Source organism: Pelodiscus sinensis, chromosome 4 (genome assembly GCF_049634645.1).
Source record: "Pelodiscus sinensis isolate JC-2024 chromosome 4, ASM4963464v1, whole genome shotgun sequence".
Taxonomy (NCBI): domain Eukaryota; kingdom Metazoa; phylum Chordata; order Testudines; family Trionychidae; genus Pelodiscus; species Pelodiscus sinensis.
The window spans coordinates 10,808,274-10,817,676 of record NC_134714.1 but is presented as its reverse complement, the minus strand read 5'-3'; positions in this window follow the sequence as shown (position 1 = coordinate 10,817,676).

The window sequence follows — 9,403 nt, the reverse complement described above, 5'->3', positions numbered from 1 at the left end:
CCCTCCCCCCCCCGCCATGGGGCACACAGTGTTACCCCGTCACCCTCCCCCCCCCGCCATGGGGCACACAGTGTTACCCTGTCACCCTCCCCCCAGCCATGGGGCACACAGTGTTACCCTGTCACCCTCCCCCCCCCATGGGGCACACAGTGTTACCCTGTCACCCTCCCCCCCCCATGGGGCACACAGTGTTACCCCATCACCCTCCCCCCCCCGCCATGGGGCACACAGTGTTACCCCGTCACCCTCCCCCCCCCGCCATGGGGCACACAGTGTTACCCTGTCACCCTCCCCCCCGCCATGGGGCACACAGTGTTACCCTGTCACCCTCCCCCCCCCATGGGGCACACAGTGTTACCCTGTCACCCTCCCCCCCCGCCATGGGGCACACAGTGTTACCCCGTCACCCTCCCCCCCCGCCATGGGGCACACAGTGTTACCCCGTCACCCTCCCCCCCCCGCCATGGGGCACACAGTGTTACCCTGTCACCCTCCCCCCCGCCATGGGGCACACAGTGTTACCCTGTCACCCTCCCCCCCCCATGGGGCACACAGTGTTACCCCGTCACCCTCCCCCCCCGCCATGGGACACACAGTGTTACCCTGTCACCCTCCCCCCCCCATGGGGCACACAGTGTTACCCTGTCACCCTCCCCCCCGCCATGGGGCACACAGTGTTACCCTGTCACCCTCCCCCCCGCCATGGGGCACACAGTGTTACCCCGTCACCCTCCCCCCCGCCATGGGGCACACAGTGTTACCCTGTCACCCTCCCCCCCCCATGGGGCACACAGTGTTACCCTGTCACCCTCCCCCCCGCCATGGGGCACACAGTGTTACCCTGTCACCCTCCCCCCCCCATGGGGCACACAGTGTTACCCCGTCACCCTCCCCCCCCGCCATGGGACACACAGTGTTACCCTGTCACCCTCCCCCCCCAATGGGGCACACAGTGTTACCCCGTCACCCTCCCCCCCCGCCATGGGACACACAGTGTTACCCCGTCACCCTCCCCCCCCGCCATGGGGCACACAGTGTTACCCCGTCACCCTCCCCCCCCATGGGGCACACAGTGTTACCCTGTCACCCTCCCCCCCGCCATGGGGCACACAGTGTTACCCTGTCACCCTCCCCCCCCCATGGGGCACACAGTGTTACCCTGTCACCCTCCCCCCCCGCCATGGGGCACACAGTGTTACCCTGTCACCCTCCCCCCCGCCATGGGGCACACAGTGTTACCCTGTCACCCTCCCCCCCCCATGGGGCACACAGTGTTACCCCGTCACCCTCCCCCCCCGCCATGGGACACACAGTGTTACCCTGTCACCCTCCCCCCCCCATGGGGCACACAGTGTTACCCTGTCACCCTCCCCCCCGCCATGGGGCACACAGTGTTACCCTGTCACCCTCCCCCCCGCCATGGGGCACACAGTGTTACCCCGTCACCCTCCCCCCCGCCATGGGGCACACAGTGTTACCCTGTCACCCTCCCCCCCCCATGGGGCACACAGTGTTACCCTGTCACCCTCCCCCCCGCCATGGGGCACACAGTGTTACCCTGTCACCCTCCCCCCCCCCATGGGGCACACAGTGTTACCCCGTCACCCTCCCCCCCCGCCATGGGACACACAGTGTTACCCTGTCACCCTCCCCCCCCAATGGGGCACACAGTGTTACCCCGTCACCCTCCCCCCCCGCCATGGGACACACAGTGTTACCCCGTCACCCTCCCCCCCCGCCATGGGGCACACAGTGTTACCCCGTCACCCTCCCCCCCCATGGGGCACACAGTGTTACCCTGTCACCCTCCCCCCCCCATGGGGCACACAGTGTTACCCCGTCACCCTCCCCCCCGCCATGGGGCACACAGTGTTACCCCGTCACCCTCCCCCCCCGCCATGGGACACACAGTGTTACCCCGTCACCCTCCCCCCCCATGGGGCACACAGTGTTACCCCGTCACCCTCCCCCCCCGCCATGGGGCACACAGTGTTACCCCGTCACCCTCCCCCCCCCCATGGGGCACACAGTGTTACCCCGTCACCCTCCCCCCCCGCCATGGGACACACAGTGTTACCCCTGTCACCCTCCCCCCCCGCCATGGGACACACAGTGTTACCCCGTCACCCTCCCCCCCCGCCATGGGGCACACAGTGTTACCCCCGTCACCCTCCCCCCCCGCCATGGGACACACAGTGTTACCCCTGTCACCCTCCCCCCCCGCCATGGGACACACAGTGTTACCCCGTCACCCTCCCCCCCCATGGGGCACACAGTGTTACCCTGTCACCCTCCCCCCCCATGGGGCACACAGTGTTACCCCGTCACCCTCCCCCCCCGCCATGGGACACACAGTGTTACCCCGTCACCCTCCCCCCCCATGGGGCACACAGTGTTACCCCGTCACCCTCCCCCCCCGCCATGGGGCACACAGTGTTACCCCGTCACCCTCCCCCCCCGCCATGGGGCACACAGTGTTACCCCGTCACCCTCCCCCCCCATGGGGCACACAGTGTTACCCCGTCACCCTCCCCCCCCGCCATGGGACACACAGTGTTACCCTGTCACCCTCCCCCCCCATGGGGCACACAGTGTTACCCCGTCACCCTCCCCCCCCGCCATGGGACACACAGTGTTACCCCGTCACCCTCCCCCCCCGCCATGGGGCACACAGTATTACCCCGTCACCCTCCCCCCCCGCCATGGGACACACAGTGTTACCCCCGTCACCCTCCCCCCCCGCCATGGGACACACAGTGTTACCCCGTCACCCTCCCCCCCCATGGGACACACAGTGTTACCCTGTCACCCTCCCCCCCCCGCCATGGGACACACAGTGTTACCCCGTCACCCTCCCCCCCCCGCCATGGGACACACAGTGTTACCCCGTCACCCTCCCCCCCCATGGGGCACACAGTGTTACCCCTGTCACCCTCCCCCCCCCGCCATGGGGCACACAGTGTTACCCTGTCACCCTCCCCCCCCATGGGGCACACAGTGTTACCCCCGTCACCCTCCCCCCCATGGGGCACACAGTGTTACCCCATCACCCTCCCCCCCCGCCATGGTGCACACAGTGTTACCCTGTCACCCTCCCCCCCATGGGGCACACAGTGTTACCCCCGTCACCCTCCCCCCCATGGGGCACACAGTGTTACCCTGTCACCCTCCCCCCCCGCCATGGGGCACACAGTGTTACCCTGTCACCCTCCCCCCCCATGGGGCACACAGTGTTACCCCGTCACCCTCCCCCCCCGCCATGGGGCACACAGTGTTACCCGGTCACCCTCCCCCCCCATGGGGCACACAGTGTTACCCCCGTCACCCTCCCCCCCATGGGGCACACAGTGTTACCCTGTCACCCTCCCCCCCCGCCATGGGGCACACAGTGTTACCCCTGTCACCCTCCCCCCCCGCCATGGGGCACACAGTGTTACCCTGTCACCCTCCCCCCCCGCCATGCGGCACACAGTGTTACCCCCGTCACCCTCCCCCCCATGGGGCACACAGTGTTACCCTGTCACCCTCCCCCCCCCGCCATGGGGCACACAGTGTTACCCTGTCACCCTCCCCCCCCCGCCATGGGGCACACAGTGTTACCCTGTCACCCTCCCCCCCCATGGGGCACACAGTGTTACCCTGTCACCCTCCCCCCCCGCCATAGGGCAAACAGTGTTACCCTGTCACCCTCGCCCCCCATGGGGCACACAGTGTTACCTTGTCACCCTCCCCCCCTCATGGGGCACACAGTGTTACCCCCGTCACCCTCCCCCCCTATGGGGCACACAGTGTTACCCTGTCACCCTCCCCCCCCATGGGGCACACAGTGTTACCTCCGTCACCCTCCCCCCCCATGGGGCACACAGTGTTACCCTGTCACCCTCCCACCCATGTCACCCTCCTCCCCCATGGGTCACACAGTGTTACCCTGTCACCCTCCTCCCCCATGGGGCACACAGTGTTACCTTGTCACCCTCCCACTGCGCCATGGGGCACACAGTGTTACCCTGTCACCCTCCTCCCCCATGGGGCACACAGTGTTACCCTGTCACCCTCCCCCCCCGCCATGGGAGCACACAGTGTTACCCCGTCACCCTCCCCCCCCATGGGGCACACAGTGTTACCCCGTCACCCTCCCCCCCCGCCATGGGGCACACAGTGTTACCCCGTCACGCTCCCCCCCCGCCATGGGGCACACAGTGTTACCCCGTCACCCTCCCCCCCCATGGGGCACACAGTGTTACCCCTGTCACCCTCTCCCCCCGCCATGAGGCACACAGTGTTACCCCTGTCACCCTCCTCCCCCATGGGGCACACAGTGTTACCCTGTCACCCTCCTCCCCCATGGGGCACACAGTGTTACCCTGTCACCCTCCCACCCCGCCATGAGGCACACAGTGTTACCCTGTCACCCTCCTCCCCCATGGGGCACACAGTGTTACCCTGTCACCCTCCTCCCCCATGGGGCACACAGTGTTACCCTGTCACCCTCCCCCCCCCGCCATGGGGCACACAGTGTTACCCTGTCACCCTCCCACCCCGCCATGAGGCACACAGTGTTACCCTTTCACCCTCCCCCCCCCCCCCGCCATGGGGCACACAGTGTTACCCTGTCACCCTCCCACCCCCCATGGGGCACACAGTGTTACCCTGTCACCCTCCCCCCCCCGCCATGGGGCACACAGTGTTACCCTGTCACCCTCCCCCCCATGGGGCACACAGTGTTACCCCTGTCACCCTCCCCCCCATGGGGCACACAGTGTTACCCCTGTCACCCTCCCCCCCCATGGGGCACACAGTGTTACCCTGTCACCCTCCCCGCCCCGCCATGGGGCACACAGTGTTACCCCTGTCACCCTCCTCCCCCATGGGGCACACAGTGTTACCCTGTCACCCTCCTCCCCCATGGGGCACACAGTGTTACCCTGTCACCCTCCCCGCCCATGGGGCACACAGTGTTACCCTGTCACCCTCTCCCCCCCCCGCCATGGGGCACACAGTGTTACCCTGTCCCCCTCCCCTCCCCCATGGGGCACACAGTGTTACCCTGTCACCCTCCCCCCCCGCCATGGGACACACAGTGTTACCCTGTCACCCTCCCCCTCCCCGGGGCACACAGTGTTACCCTGTCACCCTCCCCTCCCCCGCCATGGGACACATAGTGTTACGCTGTCACCCTCCCCCCCCGCCATGGGGCACACAGTGTTACCCTGTCACCCTCCCCCCCCATGGGGCACACAGTGCTACCCTGTCACCCTCCCCCCCCCCGCCATGGGACACACAGTGTTACCCCCGTCACCCTCCCCCCCCCCGCCATGGGACACACAGTATTACCCCCGTCACCCTCCCCCCCGCCATGGTGCACACAGTGTTACCCTGTGACCCTCCCCCCCCGCCATGGGACACACAGTGTTACCCTGTCACCCTCCCCCTCCCCGGGGCACACAGTGTTACCCTGTCACCCTCCCCTCCCCCGCCATGGGACACATAGTGTTACGCTGTCACCCTCCCCCCCCGCCATGGGGCACACAGTGTTACCCTGTCACCCTCCCCCCCCATGGGGCACACAGTGCTACCCTGTCACCCTCCCCCCCCCCGCCATGGGACACACAGTGTTACCCCCGTCACCCTCCCCCCCCCCCGCCATGGGACACACAGTATTACCCCCGTCACCCTCCCCCCCGCCATGGTGCACACAGTGTTACCCTGTGACCCTCCCCCCCCCGCCATGGGGCACACAGTGTTACCCCTGTCACCCTCCCCCCCCGCCATGGTGCACACAGTGTTACCCTGTCACCCTCCCCCCCCGCCATGGGACACACAGTGTTACCCCTGTCACCCTTCCCCCCCCTGCCATGGGGTGCACAGTGTAATTCCTGTCATCCTCCCCGCCCCCTACCATGGGGCATACAGTGTTATCCCTGTCATCCCCCCCCTCCCGCCATGATGCACACAGTGTTATCCCTGTCATCCTCCCCCCCCCCCGCCATGGGGCACACAGTGTTATCCCTGTCACCCCCGCCCCACACGGCACACACTGCTCTTACTAGCTTCATGGGAGTAGTTACCAGCATCCTCCCTCCCTCCCCACCATAAGGCACAGGCTGCTGTTACTAACCTCACAGGTCTGGTCATCAGCATCTTGCCCCCAGCCATAGGGCACACGCTGCTGTTCTCTCTGGCATCCCTCCTCCCCCCAGCACACACTGCTGTTATTAACCCCAAGGGCCAGTCACCTGCATGTCCCGCAAGCATGGGGCACATTCTGCTGTTATCACTAACATTCTCTCCTCCCCCAGCCATGGGGTACAGCCTGATCAGCATCCCCACCATGGGGTACATCCTTCTGTTATCACCAGCATTCTTCCCTCCCACACCCCTGCCATGGGGCACACACTGCTGTTATACACCCCACACAGCCTGTCACCAGCATTCCAGTCCAGTGTTTCTCAACCTTTTTTTAGAAAGTACCCCCTTTAAAAAAATTATAAGTACCTCCAGTACCTCCAGTTTTCAGACACCCCAAATTTTTTTCTGTCATTGTAACTCATTTGTTAAACAACTGACTCGTAGCCGGGCAGGCAATGACATTTTTGGGTGTAAAAAGTACAAAATAATAAAGCCCTGTAAAACTTAAAACAAAAATTCAGTTTTCTCCAGATTTCAGTTGTGTTGACGTACCCCTCAGACTTCTGGTACTCGTACCACTGGTTGAGAAACATTGGGCTAGAGGAATGGAAAATGAAACAAAGTGCCCTTTTGAAGAGCTGAACCTGCCTGCCCCCAATTCTAGGGCAGGCAGGCATTTTTAGGGTTACCAGGTAGTCATAAAAAAAAAATACCGGACATGCTTCATTTGTGGGGGGGTGGGGAGGGACTGGCTGAGAGGGGAGCGGTGTTGGCCGGGAGGAGGAGGGGGGGGGCGGGAAACAGAGCTAACAGTGTGGGGGAGGGCAGTGGGGCTGGCTGGGGGAGTTGGGGGGGGCAACGGGTGCAGGGCTAGTTGGTGAGGTGGGGTGTCGGGTGGAATGGGGCTGGCCGCGGGATATCGGGGGGGGGGGGGCGGCCCGTGGGGGTGGAGCTGGCTGTGGGAGCTCAGGAGGAGGAGGAGCAGGAGGGGAGAACTGGCCGCTGGAAGCAGGACTGGTGGGGGATGCAGCGGGGCTGGCTGGGGAAGATCCAGAGCAGGAACCGGCCAGCAGGAGACAAAGCTGGCGCTGGGGGCAGGGAGAGGGACTGGACTGGCCGGGGAAGTCCAGGAGGAGAAGTCGGGGAGAATCAACCAACCGGCCAGATCTCAGGGCGCTCCTGTCCCATGCGAGTCAGTCCGGCTGCGGCTCCACCCTGTGCTTGACCAGTGCGCAGGAGCATGGACCGGGCTCCCCTCCTCCTCACACGCAACCAGGGCTCCCAGCGCCGATCGTGCCCCGCCTCACAGTCTGAGTCCAGCCGGAAAACTAGGAAATACCAGACATTGCACATGTCCGGTATTTTCTGGATTTTTTTACTGAACAGATGGCCCAAAAACCAGACTGTCTTGTAGAAAACCGGACACCTGGCAACCTTGGGCAATACGGTCTTCAGTAGTTGGAGTTATGACAAGGTAGGCTCACCTTCTTTATATGGAACCCCCTAATTTCCTATTAAATATAAAATTGGCTGTCCAAATCATACATACCAACACTTGCCTGCTCAGGCTCAGGGATCTGCTTGCACATTGATCATTAGGGCCTAAAAGAGTAATCCCTATATGTGACTTCTCTTGTTTTCCAGAAATCACTCCCCACCCCCCACCATGCACAGACATTATTAGCTCCTATACAAGATAGTCACTAGCAGTTCTTAGTTGCTATTGGGACAGTCACTAGTATTACTCCATTTCTGGTTGGTTTCAGGACACTAAATATAGTGGGCAGGCTCTGCAGGGACAGTCTAGTGGACCTTTCAGCTCCTCTCCTGCTGACTAGAGAGAATGAATAGCAGTTTTAATCCTCTTTCTTCCTGCCAAAGACAACAGCTAGCAGCACCATTCCACTTCTGGTTGTAGCCTCTCTGAGGGTATGTCTACACTTGCTCGCTATCTTGAGATAGGGATGCAAATATAACTGACCAAAACTGCTAATGAAGTGGGGATTTAAATATCCCGCTCTTCATTAGCATAATCTCACCTGCGCGCTATTCTGATCGCCAGCTGATTCGAACCAGGAAGTGCGTTCCAGGCTGTGTTCATTCGAATCATACCCCTTGGTTTGAACTAACGTTACTCCTCATTTTGCCCTAAGAAAATTGTTCAGTTGTGCTGAGTGCAAATACTGCAAAGAATACATATGGTCTCAAAGAAATCATTTTTTGAGGAGTAACGTTAGTTCGAACCAAGGGGTTTGATTCGAACTAACGCGGCACAGAGCGAACTTCCTGGTTCGAATCAGCTGGCAATCAGAACAGCACTCAGGCGAGATTATGCTAATGAAGCGTGGGATATTTAAATCCCCGCTTCATTAGCAATTTTGGTCGGCTACATTTGTATCCGTATCTCGAGATAAGGAGCAAGTGTAGACATACCCTGAGTTAATTTCATTGTTTCAAATGGCTGTGTCTACACTACCAGGTTATTTCGAAATAAGTTATTTTGAAATACTAACCCCTGAAATAGCTATATTGAAATAAGCGTATTTCTCTTCACAAGTAGGAGTTGTTATTTCAAAATAACAAGCCCATTATTTTGAAACAAGTTTGACAGTGTGGATGCTCACCTTGTTATTTTGAAATAAGGGGCGTTATTTTGAAATGATTCCCCAGTGTAGACATGCCCTAAGAAAGTTGTGCAGTCATGCTGAGTGCAAATACTGCAAAGAATACTTATGGGCTCAAAGAAATCAACTTCTTGACCCAGTTCCATGTGGGACATTTTGGGGCTATCCAAATAAGGGAGACTGAAAGAAATTATCGCTGAAATGTTAAATGTTTTTCTCAAAAAAAGTAAAATCCTGTATAACAAGAAGAAGCTCTTTTTAAAATTACCTTAAAATGCATTTTAAAATTGTGGCATCTTCCTCCCCAAATAAAGAAACTTTGCAGGTCTGCTGAATGTAGAACACACTCATCTTCATTTAATTATTTTTCAAAGAAGAGACAGGTCTAGACTTAAAAGGAAACTCCTTTCATTGCTGTACATGTCATAACAGGGTTCTTTAATTAGAAATACTCCTGAATTTCAAGCTTCCATCTATGAATTGCTGAGCTCTGAGGAAAAGTAGAAGAAAAGTAAAAGGCTGATTGAAAATGAATGACTCACCTCATTTTTCTTAAACCACAGAGATTAATAATAGCAATTTGTCAGTTTTGAGAATGAAATAGAACAGATATTCATTTATATTTAAATATTTTAATAGATTTCCTTCAA